Consider the following 12,857-nt stretch of genomic DNA (forward strand, 5'->3'; position numbering starts at 1 on the left):
TACCAGCCACCATCTTCATAACTTATTAAATTGAAGCTGCTTTTTGCATTTAGCTGTCTACAAATCAAATACCCTGAATGCAATGTGAAGAAGTGGTAGACTAGCAATGCCATTTCAATGTTACATTGAGGCAGGGAGAAAGAAGAGTGGCACCTCTCGATTGTTGTTCTGGGAGGAAGGAGGATGAGGGTACCTAAGTCTGCATGCCCAAACTGACATAAATGATCTTGAAGATCCCTAGGCTGGCTGTCCTGAGGTACTACAACATTCATGCCAGGACTATCTTCTGGGAGTGGCTCAGGATTTTATAGCTTCCATGACAAACATGGCCCTTTCCTAATCCTTTACATTGTGGAGGTCACACCCTTGATCTAGTGCTTTGTTCTGTGTGGGATGAGTGTGATCAGAGGGTGGAGGTATTTTTGACAGTTCCTTTGCCATGGACAAATAACTATTTGCTTGGGTGTAGACTTAAAGGCATACCAAGACTCTGCAGGGGTAGGGGATCTATTAAAATGATCCACTTCTAGATCCAGATGGATCTTAATGGCTTTGTGAGACATCCAGGGAATTTTCTTAATATGCTGGGTGCTTGTTGACCATTGCATCCACTCGCATAGGCCAGATAGCCCCTTGGTTTACTAAGGGGCTGGGAGAGATGAAAAGGCAAGGGAAATAGCTAGAGTAAAACCGGAGGACTTGGAAAGAATCAGATAAAACACAGGCTAAAGCTCATTTCAAAACATAATGGGTGGTGGCAGCAAATAAGTACTTTCCCACCACCACTGAGTCTCCACAGTGCAAGCAAGCAGAGGTATTCTGGGTAGACGCCAATTGGGATTTAGCCTGCAGAAGGAGGTGGACTGTTTGGTGGCCTCCTGTGACTGCTTTGCTCAATACTTTGCAGATAAAATCTCTTGCATCCATATTGACTTGGCCTCTACTGTCAGAAGGACAGGGTAATTTTATTCACTCTGAGGATGCGGATAAGATTCTTGGAGGTTCAAGGCCTAATGCTTGTATTATGTTGATCCTTCCTGGCTACTTAAATCTTCAGGGTGGGTGGGTAGGGGGTGGGCGCAGGACTGGCTGACTTTGTCTGAGATAGGGATGCTAACCTCCAGTTGGGCTTCGAGGATCTCTTGGAATTACAGTTCACCTCTAGATTTCAGAGAAGAGTTCCCTTAGAGAAAATGGATGCTTTAGAAGGTGGACACTATGGCATTGTACCTCACTTAGGTCTCTGTCCTTTCCAGGCTCCACCCTCAAATCTCCAGGAGTTTCCCATCCTGGACTTGGTGACTCTAACACCCATCCCCCACCAGTGCCCGGGGGAGCTGACAACCATAGTCTGAGAGGTAGTTAATGCTTCCTTGAGAGAGGTGGTGGCCACTTCAGCCTTGCAGCAGGCTGTGGTATGCCTGCTACTAAAGAAGCCAGGAGATTGAAATTACTGACCAGTCTCAAATGTTCCACTTTTGAGAAAGGTAACTGAACAGGTGGAAGCTGAACAACTTGAAGCATTCTTGAATTAAGTGGACTGTTTGGATCTTTCTCAATTTGGTATCAGGTCTGGTTATGAAACTGCAATAATCTTGGTCACCCTTGTGGATGACCCGAGTTGGGGGACTCTATTTTCCTGGACCTCTCAGTAGCTTTCATTACCACTGACCATGGTATCCTTTCTGGTCTGGGAGGCACCATTTTGCAGTTGCTCCAGTCCTGCCTGGAGGACCATTGCCACTGCTGCTCAGCTGGCCATTGAGAGGAAATGCCTGGGAAAATAGGGGGTGCAATTGGCATCCTCCAGTGCAATTACACCACTTCTTGTGTAACCTACGAATGACATCATCACATCGGGTGACCCTCTAGCATTTGTCCCAAACTTATCATTAAATCATAGAATTTTGGGTAAAATGCTACTGTGTCATCTGCCAACTGCTATGAGATTTTCAGTCTCAAACACATTATTCCTGATGTATATACCTTATCTTCACGTTTTTAAATAGTTTTTTTGCATTCCTTTATGTTTTAGTATATAAATTGGCATTGAAATAGGCTATTTATATTTGTTTGGAATTCATATTGCCCTTTATAACAGGCCCATTCTCTGTAGACCCACCCCCCCACCCGGAGGTTCAGGAACTTTTTTCTGCCATCTTGGAAACTGTCTTATCTGCTGATACATGTTCTATCTATTTTAATGTTGGTTTTATTCCATATTACTTATTGTACCCGCCTTGTTGTAAACTGCCCTGAGCCCTGCTATGCAGGGAAGGATGGCCTAATAAATCTAATGAATAAATAATTACTACTACTTGGATTTTTCTCCTTGCAATTTTATTTGGTAAAATAGGGTCTAGGTCATTAAAGTTGTCAGTCATGTAAATGCCACAAGATACACACACACCCCACAATCAACTAAGGACCTGTATAGATGAGATCCTGCAAATTACCTGATACTTTTGTGTATATGTGTATTCCATGGACCTGCTTTTATATATGTATAGTATATGTATCCCATGGATCCTGATTCAGATAACCATCATATCTGGTTTGGCTCCAACTCAGCTGCTCCTCTGGAATGGATTTTGTCTTTTTTTTTTTTTTTTTTACAAAACAGATAGTAATAACCTTTATTTATGTTTTACAAAACAGATAGTAATAACCCTCACACATTCCCAGGAAAGATGGTTTGATGAAGAGGACACACTAGTAAATGAAAATTTATTCTCTGGAATGTATATCCAGATAATATTTTCTGTTCCTCCTCCCACTCTTTTGAAAACATTTCTTACATTTTCTACTTTCCTAAAACTTTACATAAAGTTTTAGTCCAGTGGCACCTTTAAGACCAACAAAGTTTAATATTGGGTTTAAACTTTCATGTGCATGATGAAGTGTGAATGCACATGAAAGCTTATACACAGAATTAAACTTTGTTGGTCTTAAAGGCACTACTGGACTCAAATTTTGTTCTATTGCTTCAGACCAACACAGCTACTTGACTTCTCTACATTACTGCTCTAAAGGCAAGCACACATCACTGCCCAAAATTAAGTTTGATGGTGTGGCAGCATAAGTAATTGCTATTGCTTCTTGTGTGAAAAGCTCAACAAGTTATGTGCCTTGAGGTTGGCAAAGAAGAAAAAAAGGGTGATCATTCCCTCTTAACGTCTGCAAGGCCAGGGAAATTCATACCGTTTTGCATTGAGGACTGTTTTGTTTTATTTCCTTGTTTCCACCCCACCCCTTACTATATTGCACCCACTTCTTTCACATTAGAAACAAGTTCATTTTAATTTATCTGTTAAGTCTGAAAGCCTCACACCAGACAATGCTTAAGCATGGATTCTGAAGCCTGATATATTGCCTTCCGGCTAGCCTAGAATCTGAATAATTTGTGCAGCCTTAATACAGGCTTTGTGCAGCCTTAATAAAGCAGCACTTCTTCACACAGACCTTAGTAATCTACTATATACCTTGTACCGTTGCCAGACTTTAGAAAGTCTCTTTATGTGCACCTGATTGAAACTATCTTTAAGCACAAGCTATGTTTGAACAATTCAGGAAAGAAACATTTGCTCACCTTATGTACCCCACTAAACAGGGCAAAGTTCTGAAATCTTATCACATTATGGCCCTCTTTTTTCCTCTTTGTGGAAAATAACTGTCTCCAACTAACGTAAATGAAATGTATGTTTCCCTAGCAGTACTGTTTCCCTTACTTGTGGGGGTGGAGGGAAATACCAGTTAACAATATCTAACTAAACACTGCAAGAATGCAAGCATTCCAAAGGACAAATGCTTGCCTTCTGTTCACCAAGAATGAAAATGGCAGGCCGTTACTTAGGAGCAAGGGAGGACCTTACCTTGGTTTTTCTGTAGCAGGCCTGAAGTGAGTTCATCAAGGATCAGACAGGCTGGGCTCTGGCTGTTGCTGAGGCACAAATGAGAAGATGCCTGCTCACTTATCAAGTACTAACATGCTGTAACTTACATCTTCATTGGGAGGAGGTCAGTTTGCTGTTTTCTCTCTCTCTCTTTTTAAAACAGGAAATACTGTATGCCACAACATTTTGCCCTGGTTCCTCTCTTCTCTCACACACCCAACTTGCTATGATATGACAAGGACGGTGACAGGAAACCCAAAGTTCTGTTCTGTAAGCATGTTCATAGTATGATAGTTTGACTCTGTTGTGGTACAGCAAGCTATATTTCTTTCATTATCATTGTGTCTCCAGACACAGCTAGTTGTAGCCTTTCTGTTATCATTCTTGACACCTGGAAACTCTGCTTCGTTCCAAGAAATTGTGGTTAGCACCCTGAGATTAAATCAACTACAATGCCTCTGGCAATAAGAACTCCTTGCCTTTACAAGAAAATGAACTTTACCTGTTCTTGAGCATTATAGTAGTCATGGCTTAAAGGAAGTTGAGGCTAGATTGCAGCAAAGCTGCAAAGAGGCAGGAAGTCCCTCGTTTAAATTTCATTTCTTGTTCAGTAGATGAATTCTTTAGGCAAACCATTCTACCTCCATTCTTCCACATTATTTACTTATTTAATTTTATACCCTGCTTTATCTCTACAAACAAAACCCAAAACCACACAAGCTGCAGGACACAGACCTTAAACACAATTAAAAACAGTTGCATGCAGTTTAAAGAAGATACAATATGGGGATAATAATAATAGTGGGGATGCAATTTTTAAAAGGCTATGCACCTAAAAATGTGAACATGCTAAAAAGTATGAGTTACCAAGCAGAGCAATGGCTTAGCAGGAATTTATCATTTCAACCATCTGAAGATAAGTAAAGGCTGGGATTACCAAGTCAGTGTTGGAAAATACTTGGAGACAAAGGGGGTGGATCCGGGAGAGGGTGGTGTTTGGGGAGGGGTCTCAGCAGGATACAATGCCATAGAGTCCACCCATCAGAGCAGCCATTTTCTCCAGGGGAGCTGATTTCTGCCGGCTGGAGGTCAGTTGTAAAAGTGGGAGACCTCCAGGCCCCACCTAGAAGCTGGCAACCATGAAGGCACATCCTGTCAAGATGCATCTGTGCTTATTCATGCATTCCAGTAGAGGAGGCCCATGTTTAGTTTCTTGCTTATTTTCTCATTTTTTGCCACCTAGTGGCCAAGCTGCAAATATTTCTGTTTAAAAAGGCAGACTAGGCCTGCTCTTCAAGAGGAGTGTAGGTTTGGAATGTATTGTACAAGATACCCAACCGGCATGTGTGTGAACTGTGCCACAAATGAAACAGTGAAACCATTGCTTTACTAGAGTAGCCTCCAAATATTGCTCTTTCCTCCTATGATCTACAATTTACCGTTCTCCAAACAAAGAACTTCAAAAGGAGATTCCAGTGTGCAAAAGGAGATTCCAGTGTGCAAAATCACCAAGACATTTTATAGTATTTCACATGGACCTGAGATGCCAATCTGGTTGCATTGTGATCCATTAGTGCTACTGGGAATGACTTCTGTACTTTCTTATTGTATTAATAAAAGTAAAAGGTAAAGCTAGTCCCTTGTGCAAGTTGTTTTCAACTCTGGGGTGACGTTTTCACAGCAGACTTTTTATGGGGTGGTTGTCATTGCCTTCCCCAGTCATTTACACTTTCCCCCCAGCAAGCTGGGTACTCATTTTACTGACCTCGTAAGGATGGAAGGCTGAGTCCACCTGGAGCCGGCTACCTGAACCAGTTTCCACTGGGATCGAACTCAGGTCATGAGCAGAGGGCTCCGACTGCATTACTGCAGCTTTACCACTCTGCACCATGGGGCAGAGTGTATTAATTTTACTTAATTATGCTTCAACTTTTATTTCCTACATTTCATGGTTCATGGACTTTGCTGTTATTTAAAACCCTTTTCTTCACAACCTACTGAGAGAGATTTGCCAAGAGAGGATGCACTTTAGAATAGTAATAGTAGAAGAAGAAATTAGATTTATACCCCACCCTTCAGTACACAAAGGAGTCTCAGAGTGGCTTACAATCTCCTTTCCCTTCCCCTCCCTACAACAGATACCCTGTGAGGTAGGTGGAGCTGTGAGAGGACTGACAGAAACTGCCTTTGAGAAGAACAGCTCTGCAAGAACTTATGAATGACTCAAGGTCACATCAGCAGGTACAGGTGGAAGAGTGGGGAATCAAATCTAGTTCTTCCAGATAAGAGTGTTCATACTTAACCACTACACCAAACTAGTTCTCTAAAATAGTTTGTAGTCCATGAAATATGGTAGAACAACAAGATTTTGAGCAGGGTTATTAAATTGATGCTTATCCAGGAATTTGATTAAAGCAATATTGTGATCCAGTGTATAGACTGTAGTCTGCAGATCAGTTGTAATTCCAGGAGCAGTCCAGACCCCACTTGAAAGATGACCTTATCTTGGATAGTTCCAAAATCTCTCTCCTCCATGGGGGATTTTTTTATATGAAAATCCCCAGACTATGGAACATTTCATAATCACTGAGAGGAGCAGAATGCCATTCTTTATTTTTTTAGATATTATTTTAATGAACATCCATAGCTACAAGGAACCTTTCTCTTCCTGATCTATATTCCATTGCTTTGGAGCCTAGTTTGCTTTTTTAAAATATTGTTTCATCTGGCTAATTAAAAGATTACGCAGAGACAAGTTTTCTGATTCATACCAATCAGAACTAGGTTCATTATTGAAAGTAATACATTCAGCTGGTCCAATTGTAACTTGCTTAAGAAAATCACAGTGCTGCAGAGCTTCTAAGCTACGTTGAAAACAGAGATACGTGCTGTAGATGATTGAAAACCTCCCTGACTAGATGTGGAACTTATTTTTAAAAACCCAGCTTCTTCAGGACAAAGCAAAACACACAAACTAAGCAAGGAGAGAAATTTAAGCATTAGAAAACCTTGGGGAGATTTCATTATAAAGTTCTGAGAGACAGGCTTTAATATGGTGGTACAAGTTGATGTTAGGAGAGACACAAGATCTTCCCAGCCTTGATTTTTTGTTTTGTTTTTGTTTTGATGGATCCCACTTCAGACCTTTCCAACAGGAAAACTAGTAGCACAGCTGCATGCTTCCTGTACATCTCTTTATTTTTGATGCTGGGGAGCAATGGAGCAATCTCAGGGATTCCTTCCATCATAAATTCTTTGGCAACATATCCTGGGCTAGGATTGCCAGCCTCCAGGTGGGACCTGGAGATCTCACACTATTACAACCAAGTTCCATCCCCCTGGGGAAAAAAGCCACATTAGAAGGTGGAGGCTATAGCATTATACCCCACTGAACCCCACCCCCAAAATATCCAGGTATTTACCAACCCAGAGCTAGCAACCCTGTCATGGGGCCACATGTAATTTCTCTGTTCCTTTTGCTTTTCTCCATCTGGACCGAGGCACACAAACACCAAGCATGTTTTATACAATGGTTTGTCTTCATTTTGTTCTAGTCACAGATGAGAAAGTTCAAATAATAGAGATGTTGCCTTGACGAAGTCTGAGGGCCCATGCTCTGATACAAAGAAACCTGAAGACGTGGGCAGCACTTTCAATAATTGTGCACTCCTGGAATAGCATGATACTTTCAGATTAAGATGATTTAGTTGCTAGTTTGACGTACTGATCCCATTTGTCTAGCATACTTAGGAAAAATTCATATGTAACACACTGAATAGATGCCCAAAACTTCTGACAATGAGAACTATATAGGGCTTGCTTGAGTGGAAACTGTCCCTAACAATTCCAGGATTTAAAAATGAAGACTACAGCCCTTCTAGATAGTCAAATATATGGAAATGAAGTACAAAGGAAAGGATATTACATATTTTATTCATATATAATGAGCCAATTTTCAGGTCTGTTATAGAACACTGTAGGCCATGAGGGATGGAGAGTTTACAGGCATTAAGGTGTGCCAAATAACAGTGGTCAGAATGTTAGATGGATTAGGGAGATTTACATTCCAATCACCACTCTGCTGTGGAAGTTCACTGGGTAGCCTTGGGGGCCAGTTACATACTCTTAAACCAGGGGTGTTGAATTCATGAGGGCCAGATCTGACATAAATGAGCCCTTGTTGGGCTGGCCATGTGTGTCATAAAATGTAATGCCAGGAAACAGAGATACAAACTTTATAAGGACATAGATGAACAGAAAGATTTTTTAAAAGTTTAAAATAAAACATGCTTAAAACATTAGCATTCAGTGGTCTTAAAGGTGCTTTCTTTGTATCTGTCCTGTGTGATCCAGGGAACTGGGCAAAGGAAGCTCTGGCTCTTTCCTTCCTTCCCCAGGGGACCAGGAGGAGGAGGAGGCTCAGCCAATAGAAGGAAGAGAGGCTTGGCTCAGTAGCTCCACTGTGCAACCGAAAGAGCCTGGTAAAGCAAGCTATTCCTCTTCCCTTTGTACCCAAGGGAGGAGCCTCATCCAATGGAGAAAATAGAGGCTTTGCTCCATAGCTCCTGTGTGATTGAGCAAGCCTGGCAAAGCAGGTTGTGATGCAGAAGGAAGCAAGAGAGAGGGAGAAGGAAGCAGATGACAGCCAGTTGCTTGGGGGCCTGATAGGAGCCCTTCAGGGGCCTGATTTGGCCCCCGGGCTGCATGTTTAACACCCCTGCCCTAAGCCTAATCTTCCTCATAGGGTTGCTGCAAGGATAAAGTGAAGGAGAATGATGTAAGCTATTTTTAGTCCCCATAGGGGAAAAGGACAGGATATAAATGAAGTAAATAAATAAATAAATAAATATGAACAGGAAGCCTAACCTATTGCCGACAATGTTTTGAAATCACACTAGGGATGGGCACAACCCAGCACACAAACTAAACTTTGTCACAAATTGTGGCCAGTTTGTGGTTCGTGAAGTGATGTTCATGAACTAAAGAGCCGCCAAGAACTTTTACGAATTTGTGGTAGTTCATTAAGAGCAGAAAGCAGGGGTTTAAATGGCGCCAAACAATTCTGCTCGTCACACACACACACACACACACGAAACAGCTATGTGAAAGGGAGCACAAAGCAGGGGTTTAAAGAGCTCTGAGTCATTTAAACCCCTGCTTTCTACTCCTAGATGCTTAGCTGTTTGGGTTTAAAATGACAGGGAACAGAAAGCACGGGCTTAATTGACCACTGTGTGAAACATGATGCTGAATGAGATGGACCCCCAGTCCGATCTATCAGGCTTCTTCTTATGTTCAGATCCATTTACCACCTAGATTCCATGCTCCAGGAGAGGGGGCTGTTGGATAGATAACAGTTCCTTAAAACTGGTTTGTGAACTTTTTGAAGGGCTTACTTGTAGATTTAGTGTATTAAATACCACTTGCACAGTAACTCCACTCTACTTTTTCCCTCCCCAGGATAAAATACAGGAATATCACATCACAATTTATATTCTATGGTTCATATTTAACATTTATAAATACATAGCATTAGTGAGCAATTGGCTGTATGTCACTTTTTACAGCAAAGTCAAACCCAGGTTTGCCACCAAGCTTCCTAAGGACTTCTGATCTCAGATCACCTTGTTCTACTTTCTCTATCCCAAGGACTGGAAGGTAGCTAATTAACCCCCATATTTAAAAAAGGTTCTAGAGGAGATCCAGGAAATTACAAGCCGGTTAGTCTAACGTCACTACTGGGTGAGTTGGTGGAATCTAATATTAAAGATAGAATTAGTAGACACACTGATGAACAAAAGCTATTGAGGAAGAATCATCATGGACTCTGTAAGAGAAGATCTTGTCTCACTAATCTTTTAGAGATCTTTGAAGGGGTGAACAAGCATGTGGACAAGGGGTGACCCAAAAGATGTTGTTTCCTAGACTTCCAGAAAACTTTTGATAAATTTCCTCATCGAAGGCTCCTATGTAAACTCAGCAATCATGGGATAAGAGGACAAGGCTTCTTGTGGATTAAAAACTGGTTAACAAGAAACAGAGAGTGAGTATAAGTTGGAGTGGAAGGTGGTAAGCAGATGCAGTGTAGTACTGCAGGGCTTGGTACTAGGTCCAGTGCTTTTTAACTTGTTCATTAATGATTTAGTGTTGAAAGTAAGCAATGAAGTAGCTAAGTCTGCAGATGACACTAAGTTGTTCAGGGCGGTGAGAACCAGGGAGGAGTATGATGTGCTCCAGAGGGATCTATCAAGTCTGGATGAGTGGCTATCATCATGGCAAATGAGGTTCATTGTGGGCCAGTGCAAAGTAATGCATATTGGAGCCAAAAATCCCAAATATAAAAACATGTTTATGGGGTTCAAACTGGTGGTAACAGACCAAGATAGAGATCTTTAACTTTAATAATACTGCTCATACGGCCAATTCAGCTCTGAGCAGCGCCGCACAGGATAGAGATCTTGGAGTCATGATAGATAGCTCACTGAAAATGTTGAGATAGTGTGCGACTGCAATAAAAAGGGCCAACACTATGCTGGGGATTATTAAGAAGGGAATTGAAAACAAAGCAGCCAGTATCATAATGCCCCTGTATAAATCTATGGTGTGGCCTCATTTGGAATACTGTGTACAGTTCTGGTCTCTGCACCTCAAAAAAAGATATTATAGCATTGGAAAAGGGCACAATAGGGCAACTAAAAGGGCACAATAGGACAACTAAAATGATTAAAGGCATGGAACATTTTCCCTAAGAAGAAAGGTTTAAAAGGTTAGGGCTCTTTGGTGTGGAGAAATGCCAACTGAGGCGTGACATGATAGAGGTATACAAAATCATGCATGGGGTAGAGAAGGTAGATAAAGGAGTATTTTTCTCCCTTTCTCACAATATAAGAACTCATTGGCACTCAATGAAATTGATGAGCAGTAGATTTAGAACAGATAAAAGGAAGTACTTCTTCACCCAAGGAGTAATCCACACATGGAAGTCACTACTGCAGGAAGTGGTGGCAGTTACAAGCATAGAGAGCTTCAAGAGGAGCTTGGATAAACACATAGAGCAGAAGTCAATCAATGGCGATTTGCCACAAGGTATGGATGGAACACTATGTGTAGGGCAGTTCTGTATTCGGGGTGCTTGGGAGGCCACAGTGGGACGGTTTCTAGATTTCTGTCCCCACTAGTGGGCCTTCTGGGCTTTGGCCACTGTGTAACACAGAATGTTGGGCTGGATGGGCCATTAGCCTGATCCAGCATGCCTTCTCTTATGTTCTTATTGTTAATTAATTGATATTTTTTGCCCTGCTCTAAAAAACAAAAACAAAACCCAGCCATATGTTTGTAGTCTAGAATCTCAATGTATAGCAATGAATTTCAGATGTGTATGTAATATCAACATGAGCCCACCATTTTCAGGATCCTGCCATTATATTAGGCTTCCCAATCCCCAGGTCCCAGTGGGGGATCCCCCCTTTTTACAGGCTTCTCCCCACCCCCAGCCAGCTTGGGGGGGGGCTATGTGAGGTAGAGGCACCAAATTGTTAGTATAGCATCTAGTGACTCTCCCCAAAATACCCCCCAAGTTTCAAAATGATTGGACCAGGGGGTCCAATTCTATGAGCCCCAAAAGATGGTGCCCCTATCCTTCATTATTTCCTATGGAAGAAAGGCATTTTAAAAAGGTGTGCTGTCCCTTTAAATGTGATGGCCAGAACTCCCTTGGAGTTCCATTATGCTTGTCATACCATTGTTCCTGGCTCCACCCCCAAAGTCCCCAGATATTTCTTGAATTGGACTTGGCAACCCTACATTATATTAATTAATTAGGGTCTATCTAGACAAGATGCTGAGAGCACCACCATCAGAACTTCCTAGTGTTTATTAAATAGAAATAGCTACTCTGGAATCTGTTTTGAACAGAAGCCATGGCAATGGTTGTGGGCTCTTTCACCCATAGGCTTGCCAATCCCCTGGTCCCAGCAGGGGTTCTTCCACTTTCCCAGGTTCCATCCTGCCCCCAGTCAGCTGGTCGGCAGAGGGGGAAGCCCTGCCCCCAGAGGACCATGTGCCTTTCCACCTCTGGAGGCTCCAGTCTCCCATTGGAAAGGCTTCCTCTTGGGATGGTGTGTCTGTGTTACTTTGAAGAAGTTGGCCGCAACTTGTGAGTAGAGAGGCCAATCCCTCACTTCAGAGTCACCAGAAACGGGGAGGGGGGAGGGAAGGGGAGGGAAATGTCTGCTGAGCACTTCATTATTCCCTATGTGGAGATCGATTCTCATAGGGTATAATGGGGAATTGATCTGGCAGTTTCGAGGGCTCTGGGGGAGCTTTTTTTTTTAGGTAGAGGCACCAAATTTTCAGTATAGTGTCTAGTGCCTCTCCCCAAAGTACCCCCCAAGTTTCAAAACGATTGGACCAGGGTGTCCAATTCTATGAGCCCCAAAAGAAGGTGCCCCTATCCTTCATTATTTCCTATGGAAGGAAGACATTTTAAAAGGTGTGCTGTCCCTTTAAATGTGATGGCCAGAACTCCCTTGGAGTTCAATTATGCTTGTTACACCCTTGTTCCTGCCTCTGCCCCCAATGTCTCCTGGCTCCACCCCCAAAGTCCACAAATATTTCTTGAATCGAACTTGGCAACCCTATTTACCCACATGGTTTTACCAATAAAAATCTGCTCACCTAAAGATAAGATGTAATTAGCCTTGGTGTGTTTTTTTTTTCTTCCAAGGCCAACAGGGTAGGGTGGGCGTTAAATCAATGCAGAGGTGAAAAAGTTAGCCCAATTTCCTTCCATTAATCCCCATCTGAATTGGAACCCTGCATGCCTGCTAGTTCTATTTTATTAAAATTGCTGGGATAATCTGATTTTGGGATCTCCCAGTGACTAAGCCTAGTTTGGCCCTCAGGAGACAGTCTGAGCTAAAAGTGTGTGGGGGGGGAGGTACAGCTGCAGCACAGCAGGCCTGT

The 12,857-nt window shown here is 42.3% G+C and overlaps 1 protein-coding gene across 3 annotated transcripts in view; it reads right to left on the reverse strand.

Annotated features, from left to right (window-relative positions):
- The window catches only part of TRAF3IP3 (TRAF3 interacting protein 3), a 58,352-nt gene extending 53,888 nt beyond the window's left edge, over window positions 1–4,464 (reverse strand). Inside the window, exon 1 of one of the 3 annotated variants that reach the window (XM_060231245.1) lies at window positions 4,396–4,464. The gene's annotated coding sequence lies outside the window, so the exon portion shown is untranslated. Of the gene's footprint in view, window positions 1–3,872 lie in introns of all 3 variants that reach the window. The other 2 variants (XM_060231244.1, XM_060231246.1) reach the window with 2 other exon arrangements.
- Between the last annotated feature and the right edge of the window lie 8,393 nt (window positions 4,465–12,857).

This window comes from Heteronotia binoei, chromosome 2 (genome assembly GCF_032191835.1).
Source record: "Heteronotia binoei isolate CCM8104 ecotype False Entrance Well chromosome 2, APGP_CSIRO_Hbin_v1, whole genome shotgun sequence".
NCBI classification, from domain to species: domain Eukaryota; kingdom Metazoa; phylum Chordata; class Lepidosauria; order Squamata; family Gekkonidae; genus Heteronotia; species Heteronotia binoei.